This window comes from Rhipicephalus sanguineus, chromosome 2 (assembly GCF_013339695.2).
Source record: "Rhipicephalus sanguineus isolate Rsan-2018 chromosome 2, BIME_Rsan_1.4, whole genome shotgun sequence".
Classification (NCBI taxonomy): Eukaryota; Metazoa; Arthropoda; class Arachnida; order Ixodida; family Ixodidae; genus Rhipicephalus; species Rhipicephalus sanguineus.
In genome coordinates this window covers 32,405,700-32,419,479 of record NC_051177.1, presented here as the reverse complement: position 1 = coordinate 32,419,479, position 13,780 = coordinate 32,405,700, and the positions used below count along the sequence as shown (strand labels likewise).

The 13,780-nt window shown below is 47.7% G+C and overlaps 1 protein-coding gene across 1 annotated transcript in view; it reads left to right on the top strand.

Moving 5' to 3' along the window:
* Window positions 1-239: 239 nt before the first annotated feature.
* LOC119382668 (gastrin/cholecystokinin type B receptor) overlaps window positions 240-13,780 on the top strand; it is a gene marked incomplete in the record, with an annotated part of 173,591 nt that continues 160,050 nt past the window's right edge. The window contains 1 exon segment of the mRNA XM_037650467.2: window positions 240-466.

The following is a 13,780-nucleotide window of genomic DNA, read 5'->3' as shown; positions in this document are numbered from 1 at the left end:
GACCGCCCGCGCGTGCTAGCAAACAAACATGAGGACATCGTTCTTGTCGTCGTTAACGTGCCTGCATCGGCGCTGAGGTGAACCAGGCTGACGACCACCGTGGACATGTGTCGCGGCGCGGAGTCTACAAACGGCAGCGGCGACGCGTTGTCTAATGAGACAGCCGCTGCCGAAGCCCTGGCCTCAGCCGCGGCCGGCTGTTGGACAGGCATCAGCTTCGAGACGGCCTTCAGGATTCTGCTGTACGCCATCATATTCGTGTGCGCCATTGTGGGAAACTCGCTGGTCATCATCACCCTCGTGCAGCGTCGGCGCATGAGGACCGTGACCAACGTGTTCTTGCTCAACCTGGCAGTCAGTGACTTGTTGCTGGGAGTATTCTGCATGCCCACCACGCTGGTCGGCAGCATCCTCAGGAATTTTGTGCTTGGGGCAGCCATGTGCAAGCTCATACCTTACCTCCAAGGTAAACAATCTTGATTTTTTTTTATGTAGCTTTTTTTTTCGGCCTGCTCGCATTCCGCAGTCTGAAAACATTCGCAAATTTTCTTCGGTACCGGGCGATCTTTTATCCATGCACGATTCCGAAACAGGGCAGCACAGTTACGACGTAACCGGTAATCTTTAATTCCTTCTGAATCCTTGTCATGTTGTTTGATTTAACCGAGAACGTTGCTGAAGTGAATTTTCACGCATGAGGTGGTGCAACATTTCTAGTTGTCTCGGATGACTAAAAGAATTCTAAAATAGCGCACAGGTGCTGCAAAGCAGCCTTTTGTCATGTTAGAGCTCAATTTGATACGTCTTCTAGCGACGGCTGGTAAGTGGTGTTTGTGTAAACAAAAAGCTCTGTGATATGTGGCTTCTACTGCTGTGACGAAATTTAGACATCTTGGTAAGAATTCTACACTAACTAGTATTGCTCTTCGCTTTGCTTAAACAAAATGAATGAATGAATGAATTTTATTTCCAATTGAGCAATGGCCAATGTGGTCGAGGAAAAAAGAAAGGTGGGTATGCATGGAACACCCGAAGGAAGAGCATGGAGCATTTGTTAAGCAAACTCTGTACACAGATAAGTTTTTACGGGACGCATAGAAGTGAACATGGCAACAACAGATTTTTTTTTTTTTTTAGATTTGATGTCACCCACAGGAACGCCTTTGAATATGACCTACAAGTACGGATGACATTGAATTAGCTGCAGTGCTTGACGCAAAAGAATGTTCACACATGTCTATAATTAATATACTCACACTTGTGTGTTACAATGCAGCAGCACAGCATTAAATGCCATCCTCTGTTGAGTTCGTTACGCCTAGTAGCTATAATCGGTAGTGCTTCTGTGTAAATGTGCTGAAAGACAATTTAGATTTTTTCCAACTGAATGCAAAGCTACTATTTGGTGCCTGTTCTATTTAACTGTCACCGTCGCTGCTGCAAACACAATATTAAATGCGTTTCTGTTTTTCTGCAAGTCTTTTTGGGCGAATTTAGTACCATGCCTACATTGCATTTGAAAATGCGCTATACTTGAAGGTCACTCGGAGACTCGCTCCGCGCTCTAAACAGATAGCCACTCGCTTGCACCGGAATCAATTACCCTTCAGATACTGACATCGGGGGAATTCCCCTTACCTACCCGGGAAGGCCTGAAACGCGTTCAAAGTAGTGATGCAGTACTATCGGTGGTACTATCGATACTATCGAATGTTGAGTCACTCTCGAGCTATCGATGGTAGCAAGAACTATCGATAGCGCTATCGATAATAATTTTGATAGTACTATCGACTGTAATTTCAAGAGTACAATCAATAGTATAAAACCAACCGCGCGAACTCATCACAGCATTAACTTGGTTCCCCGAGTGCGTGATCTATGGTGGCGGTGACAACTATTACAGGATTGACAAGGCAGCGTTATCGCTCGATATAGTTTACTACAAGATGAAGCAACCAGCGCCACCGATATTTCTTTCTTTATTTCTTGTGCCGTTTCGGACCTACTATATCTTTTCACGGATCAGCAAAGCAAGCTAATGAAGATAAAAATCGCGAACGGAAGTGGTATATCAGTCCGCGAATCGGAAACGAAACTGAATCCGCCCGCGGGCGTATACAAAACCGAGCAGAGAAAGCAACATCGGTAGGTCGTATCACGCGGGTCTGAAATTCTGCAGACCCAGGTGATCTAACCTCTGCGCCCAGCAGTCTGCAATTTTGCAGACTGCTCGGTGTGAAGCACGTACCGCCAAGCTCCGAGAAGAGCTAGGGCGTGTCGGTAAGGCTCCGCCGCCAAAACTCGAACAGAAGACACCGACACGATGGAATAGCATCTTTTATATGCTAAAAAATTAGAGCGGCAGCTAAGCACTAGTAGTGAGAAGACTAGGGAAGCTCGTGGCCCTCATCCGCACCCTCACTTCCATTTCTCAACCATTGATATACTATACTATACAGTATAGTATAGTATAGTATAGTATAGTATAGTATAGTATAGTATAGTATAGTATAGTATAGTATAGTATAGTATAGCATAGTCTATACTATACTATCAGCTCCCCTAACGTGAAACCTGGGGAAGTGCGAAATACCGCTGTTTCCCATAGGGACACGTCAATAGCAATGAGAGGACGGTGTCCTCTCATTCATGGAGGCAGGAAAACTAAGGAGAGACCCTATCGTATCCCAATGCATTGCGGAAGGTGTGGCGGAAGTGACATCAAATTTGTGCGGCAAACAAACCGGTACGGGGCAAACAAAACAGCAGACGCCCCGCGGCGTGCTCTCCTCGCTGGTTCGCTTCTCCACAGATTTGTAGTCTTGGCGTAAACTTAGCGTGTATTGTGCGGTTTGCATGCAGCGAAAATGTTGTAAACGCACATTTACCAAACTGTTCGTGCGTGGCGGGCTCGAGCACTGCTTGCTGAAATTGCTTGAGAAGCGTTGTTGTGCAACAGTCCAGAAAGTGCCGGTACATGCCGTAATCAAAGACATTCAGCGCCTGCAGCATGGTATTCGAGCTCACCCGGCAGTGACTTACACGTTCTTTACGTCATATAATCAGGAGGCTAAGCATAAGTTGCTGAGGAGGATTCTGGGTGTTAGGGCTTTCTTTTCCTCTCTCGTAAACCGATTTCCCGATCTACTCACTAGTTAGCTAGCCGTTCTCTGCTCGTATATATGGAGTGCGCGTGGCACTGCACGATTTTAAGAGCTTGCTTAGTGGCTCTTCGGCGCAGCGCCAACCTAGAATTTGAGGCAACTTCACTTCAAAAGGAGGACACCGCTGTACTGTATACGCGATCGTGAACGTGAAGTTTGTACTTCAAGTGCGCACACAACTACTAGCACGCGGCGCGCGCACGCAGCACAATACATACAGCACGTAGTCCGATAACAGCAAAAGTTTATTTCCCTTCCGTATGAACGGCACAGCCTCTAAAAACACGATAGGATACCTTCGGCGCATGTTATGTACGGTGCGTCAGACGCAAAAAACAAAAGTTAACGTGTGTTCTGAGTTGACATAATGAGTAAGAACCAATAGAGCGTACGTCAAAAAGAGAGATAATATTCTTTAATATCCCAGAGAGGTTGGCCTCGTTTGTCGCCTGGCTTGCTACTCCGGGTGTCGGGTGACGTCAGAGAGCTTCGCGTGCAAATATCATGCATCAGTGATCAGCAATGAAGCTAACGTGTGTACACACGAAAAGTGACACTCGGTACTTTTCCCAGTGAACCCGATTTTCACCGGGTATACTCAACAGCTGAGCACTGCGTAGCTTTCCTAAAACACACACAGAAGGAGCAGCATGCGTTAATGGCCTGCGCCGCTTGCACTGCGAAAAAAAATAAAAAAAGCTGCAAAAGTTTCGCTGCTCGCTCGATGCGCGCATGCACTTGCAAACGAGCGACGGAAATCGCCAAATGTTTAGCTGCTCCTTCGCTAGGAGGCGATGCAGATGTTTGCGATGGGGACGCTTCACGAATGTGATGTCAGAGCCTCTCCTTAGTTTTCCTTCCTCCATGCTCTCATTGCTATAGGTTCGCCTATTGCTTGGGCATGCTCAGGTAAGTTTTCGTGTCTTGTTTCTTTTCTGCGGTTGTGCGCCTCCTCAGTTGTTAGTAGGCGTTTGTGGTGTCTTGACTTCTCTCTTGTGTCCGTGTTCGCACGACCTACCTCAACTCTGGTACTTTGAGCAGAAACACAGCTTTTCGTGAGCCATCACGCCGTCTAATACTTGACACTCGGAGAAGCGCACGTCTCTCGCGGGCAAGCGCGCGTTCTCGCGAGCTTTTCGTGAGCGAACGCGCGGTCTTATTTGCCGCTTGCTTTATTGTGAAGGTCTACGACGACAGGAGACGCCGACAGCCCGAGCGCATAAGGTGCTTTGCACCGAGAAGGACCGTGGAGGCCGGAGAAGCGCGGTGTTAACACTATGAAAGCTGCCCCGAGCACCAAGCCCGTTACCAGCAGAGGATATAACGCTCATTGAGGATGTTTTGGAAGTATTGGAGCTATTCGAGGAAGCCAAGACATTGGTGTCTTGAGATGAGTATACATACCGTTTCCTTGGCAATTCCTGTGGTCGGCGGTATTGTACGAGAGCTGGAAGGGCGTATCAAATTGAAAACTGAAGTTGGTTAAGAAATTCTTCGAGAGTGCATATCCTCCTTGCATAATAGAATGGACACTTATGAAGAAAGACACTTGACATCTCTGGCAACACTGCTGCACCCACGACTAAAGGAGCGAGCGTTTTCGATACGAATGAACGCAGGCCGCGCCAAAACTTGACTGGTGAACAAAGCCGGTGATTGTCGGAAAAACCAGCTGGTCCTGCAGCTGAACCAACTAGACAGCAGGTGGATCATAACGAAGTTGCGCCAGGAAGCCGAATTCTGCGGTTCCTTGAGAGGCTAGCAAGAAGAACCCTCAATCGCAACCTCGAACGCAGAGCTAAGGGTTCACCAGTACCTGGAGTTACATCCAGAGAAAAGGAAGAGCAGCCCTTCAGAATTCTGGAAGTGTTGGAAATGCTCCACAACGCCGCTCTCTCAAATGGCTACGAATTACTTGCGCATCCCAGCAGCGTCAGTACCTCCAGAACGTGTGTTCTCCGTGACTGGACAGATCATTTCAGATAGGAGGAGCAGGCTGACGGGCAAGTAAGTTGACATGCTAGTGTTCCATCGCCAGAATGCTTGGCTGACACATGATAATTAAATTGAACGGTTCAACAGTGGTGGAAAGGAAGCCGTTACATGTGACGGAAAGTCACGACTTCGAATTTATGTTGCATTTTGTGAGTTAAAAAGTTAAAAGAAATATCACGAACTAACTTTTGTTGGTAAGGTGTGACTGCTTCCTTTTCCGTATGAATTTATCAATGGGCATATTCCGGCATTTTCAGAGACATGCATACGCATACTATTCGAAGTGAATATACACTATGGGAGTTCAACGCAAATTTTATGTTGAAATACATGTTTAATGTGAACACTACTTCGTACGGCAAAGAATGACCTTTTTTCTGCCGTGCGTAATTCGGGCATTCCATGGACGGGTACGTTGAAAGCAAAGTTTTTTTTTTTTTTCGAAAGTCTGCCCTTAGGCGAAAGCAAAGGTATAGTTAGCGCATGCCTAGTCCTGAGGCCGTATTCTGAGGTGGTCACTTTCGGAGATACTTTTACACTCCCGAGATTTCACGAGATTAGCTCGGCCTTGTACGGTGGTGTTATGCCTTACCGTATGTATCCGCATACTACGAGCATTGCTTAGCACTTGCTGATGTTAGAAGTGTTGTGTAAGTGTAAGTAATGTCAATTACAGCTGGCTAATAATAGCTCATGTTTCCAAAATTATGGCTCATGTTGATTTTACTTGTGGCTAATGCCGACTTGAGTTGACCGAATTATGGTAGTTGTTCGCTAATTTTCGAGAATGGAGGCAATACGTTGTTATAACTGCGACGTTGACTGTATTCAGTCTCACTCCAATGATGACCTCGTATACTTTGACAACTACTTCAATTGGACCTGCTTGATTTTTTCTTGCCCTTAAAAATTTTTTTGTTGCGATCCATGGCAGCCGACCTTTAGGAACACAATAAACTTCGGTCAAGAGGGCCGTGAACTTAGACTGAGGTGCATGTCAGGGAACCCCATGTAGTAGAAATCTCCGGCGCCCTCCACTACGGCGTGCTTCGTAATCATATCGTGGTTTTGGCACGTAAAACCGCGGGCGTTATTATTACTACGAATCTCGGCTCGAGGACGATGGTTTACAGGGCCTCAACGGCCGGTGGCAGACATTTCTTTCGGTCGCACCATCCGAGCATTCCCGCCTCTCTCGCAGTTCGCGCCAGCCGGTCTCTGTCCTTGCGGTTTTTCCGGCTGCACCGGCATGGAACGGGCGATAAAAGATTTGCGAGACGTGCGAGGAATCCGGCGTATAGCGACAGGAAAACACGCGCAGTGAAGTGGCGTTTGTCGCAGCTTTCCTACTTGTATTGATCCTCGCATAAAAGGAGGTGCTCGAGTGGAGAGAGGTGCGCGCCCTCGCTTGAGGCTAAAGCAGATGACCCTCGGAGACGCGTGGAAGAAGTCGATGCACACCCGGGTGGAATGGCACGGCCGGTTGCTCCTTTAATTAGTCGGCTCTGTAGCTTCATCTGCCCGTTCGTTCTCGTGGTATCGTGAAATAGTCCGAAGACCCATTTGGGTGAGCAGAATGCCGTAATGAATCGGCCGTTTGGAGCGTAAGATCTTTTCGGTACCTATACAGCGCGAAGCTAGGACATGAAAACACGCCTATGTGGACTTTATATACTACATCGTATCTTACTTCGCGTGACCGCTCGCGATTTGTGAGCGGTGAACGGCAAACAGAACCGCAAGCGCTGTGATGTCCCGGCATATAGTGTATTTACTCGCCCATCACAACCAAGCGTTAGTGTTGTCTTGTGTTGACTGGCGTTCGCTAAATAATAGCTAATGCCGTGAACATGATGGCAAGTTATGGTAACGTGCGCCTCTAACGAGATGCGCCCACGTTGAATACAGCGTGTTTTCTTATACATATACGTACTGTATTAGTTCATTTGTTTATTTTCATCATGTTACATGTCAAGGGATTACAGGCTACGCCTGAGTTCATTGAAACACCTTTGCTTCGTTATATCTTTGTTTTGTTTGTTGTCGCGCATTCGTTACAGTTGCTATGGAGGTTATCGGAATAGCCGGTCTTTTGGCAGGTCGTGTTCCCACGGTCTCACATCTTAACCAAACAATATACGCAAGGGAGGACAATAACAAAATGTCCACGCTTGCACTGCTCACGACGGATGAATTTTCTCGCTCTCTCTGCCTTTTCTTAATGTTCTGTCAGCGACTGCGCGAGGGACATCACTGACGAAAACAAGAGCAACGCAGATGGCCTCAGTGTAATCTGCATGAAAAAGTTTATTTATCTACGGCGTCGTGTTGTTAATGCTGAAGAAATATGCGCGAAAGTTTGTGTCACGACGGGGTGCAACGCAAGCGACCGCAACTTTTGATTAAGTTACTCCGTGCGTGTAGGGTCCGGTGACGAGATCCGAAGCAGAGGCGTTGGAGGCAATATCAGGCGTGTGGCTTATCGTATTGCTTCGTAGGGCAAAAACATACGCTCTTACTTTTAGTGCAGCAACCAAGAAACGCTCCAGAGCGATGGTTTAAAGCAACACGTGCCGTATGCCCAAGACTCTAAGAAAAAAAAAATCACCATCTCCCACTAAAGGGAACCATGTGGGGAAGCGAAGGAGTGCATGGGTCGACCTAGAGTTCCGTTCATCACGGGCACCTTGCCCGATGTTAACGCGTCCTTGCATGTGGAGCACACCATGAATTCACTGTAGTTTCTGTTGCTGTTACTCGTCCCGAACTCCTGTTTGACTGAGCACGCCACGCGGGTACATCGGGCGTCTGCAGAATCTCGTTCCCCGACGCCATCGCGTGATTAATAAGAGAGTGTAAGGGGGTGAGGCCACAGCGTCTTACCCAGCCCCTTACACAGGCCGGAACGCACTAGCGCGTGCCAGCGCGTTCTGACTATACTCTGTTCCAGAAGTTCCGTGCAGCAGAGCCAAGGCTACACGACCCTCGAGCGCAGGTTGTTGCGAAGCGAGATGTAGTGCCCCATATACGTAGCCCGTTGTTTGTCCTCATGACTTTTGCAAGCGGTCTCGTCGGAGGATTTTTACTTGAAGGCTTCTCTGCGTGTTGTAGCTGTGATTTGTACGGCGATTTTGTCGCATTTTCTGTATAAAACAATTTTTGTGGCTCCATGATACTCAAGAAAGAGTTCTTGCTTGTACGTGTTATAACATGCAAATGACAAAAGAAATAACGCTGTTGTGGCTCGTATGTGTTATATTTTTACTTATAAAGTACGAAGGACTGGTACGACACTGTCTAAACTTTTATGAGTAGTCCGCACAGCCCGAGCGTCCACAGCGCCGCGGAGGACCCAGTCTTGGGTTGTGATTAGTCCGCGGTGGCAGATTTGGTCACTCCTTAGTCAAAATGGCGGCGCCTGGTTCACCTGTGCGATATCGCTCCCGGATCAGCTTTTACGACAAGGGAGCGAAGCAGTTGGCTCTAAATGTGTTCGGGACAGTGCGTTAAGGCATGCGTATACGAAATCTGATGAAGCATGGTGCTTTCATATTCAATTTGGCTAGTGCGGCGCTTTCCACCGAAATATGAGCCACTGAACCCTATCCCTCAAATGTCTACGTGCAAGTATATCGAAGACGCGCGCTTTTACGGTGCCGAGAATATTTAACCGCTTTCACAATTACAGCTCATCTCACTGCGCAGTTGCACAGTGTCCCGAGAGGCTCTTGCCGCTTTCGCTGCAGCGCTCGCCGCTAGCAGACGACAGGGCGCGGAAGGATACACTTAGATGTGTTCGCCTTCCTGATTGGTTGAGAAGGCCTGTAGTTTCCACAGTGCTGCACGGAACTTCTGGAACAGAGTATAGGATACAACGCGTTGGTTCATCGCGCGTCTGCAGAATCTCGTTCCCCGACGCCATCACGTGATTAATAAGAGAGTGTAAAGGGGAGAGGCCACAGCGTCTTACCCAGCCTCTTACACATGCCCGAACGCGCTAGCGCGTGCAAGCGCGTTCTGACTAGCACACAACGCGTTGGTTCATCGCGCGTCTGCAGAATCTTGTTCGCCGACGCCATCACATAATTGCTGCGAGAGTGTAAGAGGGAGAGGCCACAGCGTCTTACCCAGCCCCTTACACAGGCCCGAAGGCGCTAGCGCATGCCAGCACACGTGGTTTTGTCTGCGTTACGCCAAGCTAGGACAGCATACGGCAGCCCGGGCCCCTAAAGTGCTCTGCACGTATAATCATCAAGGCGGTCGAAGAACAAGACAAAGAAGCCTTCTCCATGGCGCGAGCGCGCGCTGAATATGTTACAGATGGCTATGGTAGGTTTTAGAAAGCGGACGTTCGCCAATGGAACTACGGAAAAGGCCTAGCGCAAAAGCTGCTTCGAATATAAAAAACAGTCCTTTGACTCCCTTCAGAAAGTCCCGACTAGCCACGCACAATCTGAGTCTCTTTAAAGAGGCACGTCAACTCTCTCTGGAGATCATTTTGTGCTCTCTCCGGAGAGCTGTGTGACCCACAATAGAGTTAACGTCCCTGTTTAAAGAGTGTCATATGCGTGGCAAGTCAGGAATTTCCCGAAAGGAGTCACACATACTCTTTTTTTTCTTAGAGTAGAGGATGTGGTGCCATTTGGTGCTCTGCTCACTTTTCGTGTCTATATCACACCCGCCGCTCTCATTTTTCTTGTATATGAACTTCCCTCGACATGGGCACCGGTATAGGTTGATGCATTGGGATGAATGTTGATAAGACTGATGAAAGATGACCTGGCCTCGCAGGTAAAAATCGAAAGCTGCAATGCCTTGACTCAGTAGTGGCGCGCGCCAAACTAATAATAAAGCGTGCTGTAAGGTCTTTCACCCGCGACGGTGGTCTGTTTCCGACACACGTGCAGGGCGGCGTCCAGTGGTTGTCATGCGTGGAGAAGCAATTATATAATCGCGCAGTGCGATTACGTCATCGCCGACACCGGTCTCGGCGCTTGTCACAACATGCACGTGCTGTCCGTTTGGGCAAGCTTTACTTTCACTTATACGTATTATTTAAAGGGGCTGAAAAACGGTCAGAACGTGTCACAAGACAAAGGTTGAAGTGTGGAAGCTAGCAGGCCATTGTCACGAAATTCAGTCTAACAAGGGCCAGGGAAGCGAAAAAAGTGTGCGTGTGTGTGTGTGGGGGGGGGGGTGCAGGTAGTAGTCTGAACATAATGTCACCTGACCGTGACGTTGTCATTTGAAAGAACGCATTTCCCATATCGCATACATGGGTAATACCTGAAGGGGACTTGACATCAGGTTTCGAGAAAGATATCGATACTGATCAGAATGACTAAAGTGCCGATATAGAGTTTTTGTTCTCCGGCGATGTTTCAACGTATATTGAACGCATACGGTGCCTTAGGAAAACAAGTGCTTGAGACCAGTACCTTCTCTCTAGCTTGCCCGAAGAAAGCGTTGTTAACCGTAACAGGCGAGAAAAAAATCACAGCATATTCACGGAGTGAATGATGATGAGTGGGCGAAGCTGCGGAGGTTTATTGGTAAACCGTGAATCTTCCGTGAATTCTGCCCAGTACATCATCACCGACGTGAGATCGGGCGCGTCTATACTAAAGGTTCGATGAGTTATGACGACTTGCAGCTCACTTTAATTTTACATGTACGCTGTGAATTTTCATTGTTTAGAAAACCATTGCTTTAGAAAACATCTGGCGTCTCTCGTTAAGCAGCTGGCGTCTTTTCGTTTTGCTTTAGAAACATCTGGCGTTCTTTCGTTTTGCTTTTAGAAAACATCTGGCGTCTTTCGTTGGTTTATTTCATCAATCAACGGCGTTTTGAACAAACTTTTTATTGTTTAATCACGCACAGGAGAAATCTCACCAGGCACTACCTTGGAGGTAAACAATGCTGCTAATGAGAATGAGAGACAGAAGAAGTCGGCTTTTAGCTAACACTTACACTTCTATACTCCGCGACAACATTTCTTGGCACCACTGTGGAAGCTACAGAGCCAAAGTACCTGCATGCGCGCGCGCCATGAAATAGTACCTATATTTATTTTCTAATTCACAAAGTTACCTAGCTCGAATAAATAAAGATTTCTTCATTATAAAAAGAGAACGAGTATTGGAAGCCATTCGTGAAAAAATGTTATTGTAAACTTCAAGTTTGTTTCTGTCTTTATTTTTTGGACAGCACCACGTTTTCCTCACGCCTGCACCACATTTTCCTCACGCCTGTTCTCTCAGACTGTCTCAGTCTCAGTAAACATGGCGTCCGCGATGCCCCGTGAGCCGTTGGCCTACAGTGTAGTTGGCCTGAACCGTGTGCGGCCGCCAACTCGCCGTTGCGTTCTCCGAAGAAGCTGTACTCTAAATGTGACAGAAAGTGGCTATCAAACCAGACCACGCAAGTTATCTGCAATGTCATCGCTGGAGTGAGGCGCCGTCAGCGTGACTTGTCTGCAAATGCAGTGTGCCGGACTGTCGCCGAGCTCACCGGAGTGAGTGGGCGAACAGTTAAGCGTATCAAGGCTGAAGCTCTGCGGGCCCCGCTTGCCTCCCCGAAGCGCAAGAAATTGAATTTCTCGGGCCAAACTGAGAAGCGCATCACCGGCAAGACGCGGCTGCTGCGCTATTACACGTTTGCGTTGGCAGCATTGCGGCGCAAAGTGCACAGCTACTTCATGCGCAATGAAATACCTACGGCCGAGAAACTACGCTCTGTGAAGGTGTGTGACCAGCGAAGCTTGATAAAATAATCCGCGTCAGTCTCTTTTAGGGGCGAAGCTCCTTAAGGCGGCACCCGTTCGTCCCTCGTAGTCGTAGTCGTAGTGCGTAACCAGTCTTACGCTTTGACCTCCAAGGTGGTGCCGGTGGGAGATTTTTCCTGCGCGTTGTTGAACAATAAAAAATTCGCAGAGGTAGCTAAAAGCCGACTTCTTCTGTCTCTCATTTCCATTAGCAGCCATTCTTTACCTCCAAGGTAGTGCCTGGTGAGATTTCTCCTGTGCGTGATTAAACAATAAAAATTTTGTTCAAAACGCCGTTGATTGATGAAATAAACCAACGAAAGACGCCAGATGTTTTGTAAAAGCAAAACAGAGGAACGCCAGATGTTTCTAAAGCAAAACGAAAAGACGCCAGCTGTTTTCTAAAGCAATGGTTTTCTAAACAACGAAAATTCACAGCGTACATGTAAAATTAAAGTGAGCTGCAAGTCGTCATAACTCATCGAACCTTTAGTATAAACGCGCCCGATCTCACGTCGGTGATGATGTACTGGGCAGAATTCACGGAAGATTCACGGTTTACCGATGAACCTCCGCAGCTTCGCCCACTCATCATCATTCACTCCGTGGACATGCTGTGATTTTTTTAGTTAGGCGTGAGCTCTCTTTAAATCTAAACCCGATTCAGCGGCATCATGGTACTTGCATTCCGTATTTATTCGAATACAATGCGAGCTTTTTCTCCAAATTTTTGCTACTAAAGTCGCCCCTCGCGTTACAATCGTGATCGCCTTACAATCTAGCAAACGCCGTATTCAGGTTGCGGTGTGCGCTTCGTGGCGTTCATCATATTCCCATGTGTCTTATTTTGTTGTCTCTGGCTTCACCCGCAAAGACTGTTTGGAATGCTCCGCGCAGACCGCGATGCGATGTTCCAGAAGCGCCACAGTTGTTTTATATCTTTCTGTTAAGATTGCGCGCGGTACGCGAATAGTCAGAGATTACGTGGCCACCAGCGATAACACTGGAACATTCGATAGAACATGTATAAAAGCCGACACGCTTTACGACTTGTCAGAATTATTGACGGACGACGCTCTGACTGACTCGTTTCCCGCCCACAAGTTTGGCCAAATGAAGAGTTTCATCTTCGACACACCCACTGCTGCCTTCGTCAACGTAACAACCCTGTGACAATATACTGTACAGTAGGTAGATGCATGCACGCACACTGATGTTCCCATTATGCATGTAGACGTGGTGCTAAACGCTCTAGTGATGCGAGCAAGCGAAACCGAAACAGGAACTGAAATCGGCTGCAAGATGCCGAACAACTTGCGTAGTAACACCCCCCTCCCCCCCCAAATGTGCGGATGCCCCGCCTACGTAGTCTTCGCTCCAATGCCAAGATAAGTTGTCGCCGAGTATACTTCTACTAACGTTTCCTACTGGAACATGCCAATGGCTGCTAATGGGGAATGAGAGACAGAAGAATTCGGCTTTTAGTTAACGCGCACGATGCGAATTTTTTATTGTTCAAAAACGCACAGGAAAAATCTCCCACCGGCACCACCTTGGAGGTCAAGATCTGGTACTAGCGTTAGGACTGGTTACGCACTACGACTACGACAACTACGAAGGACGAACGGGTGCCGCTTTAAGGAGCTTCGCCCCTAATAATGCGAATAATATTTAGCAATGTCACAAGAGTTTACTCCTCGTGAAGCCACCGGCTACTAGCGAAAAGTTCGCCGGCCGCATGCTGCCCGCGGGCCGCGTGTTTGAGATCCCTACTCTACGTAGTCTGCCGTTCCTTATGCGATCCAAAATTCGTGCTTAATGTTAGTCTTTATATTATTAGGTATTCCGGCTTTAGTAA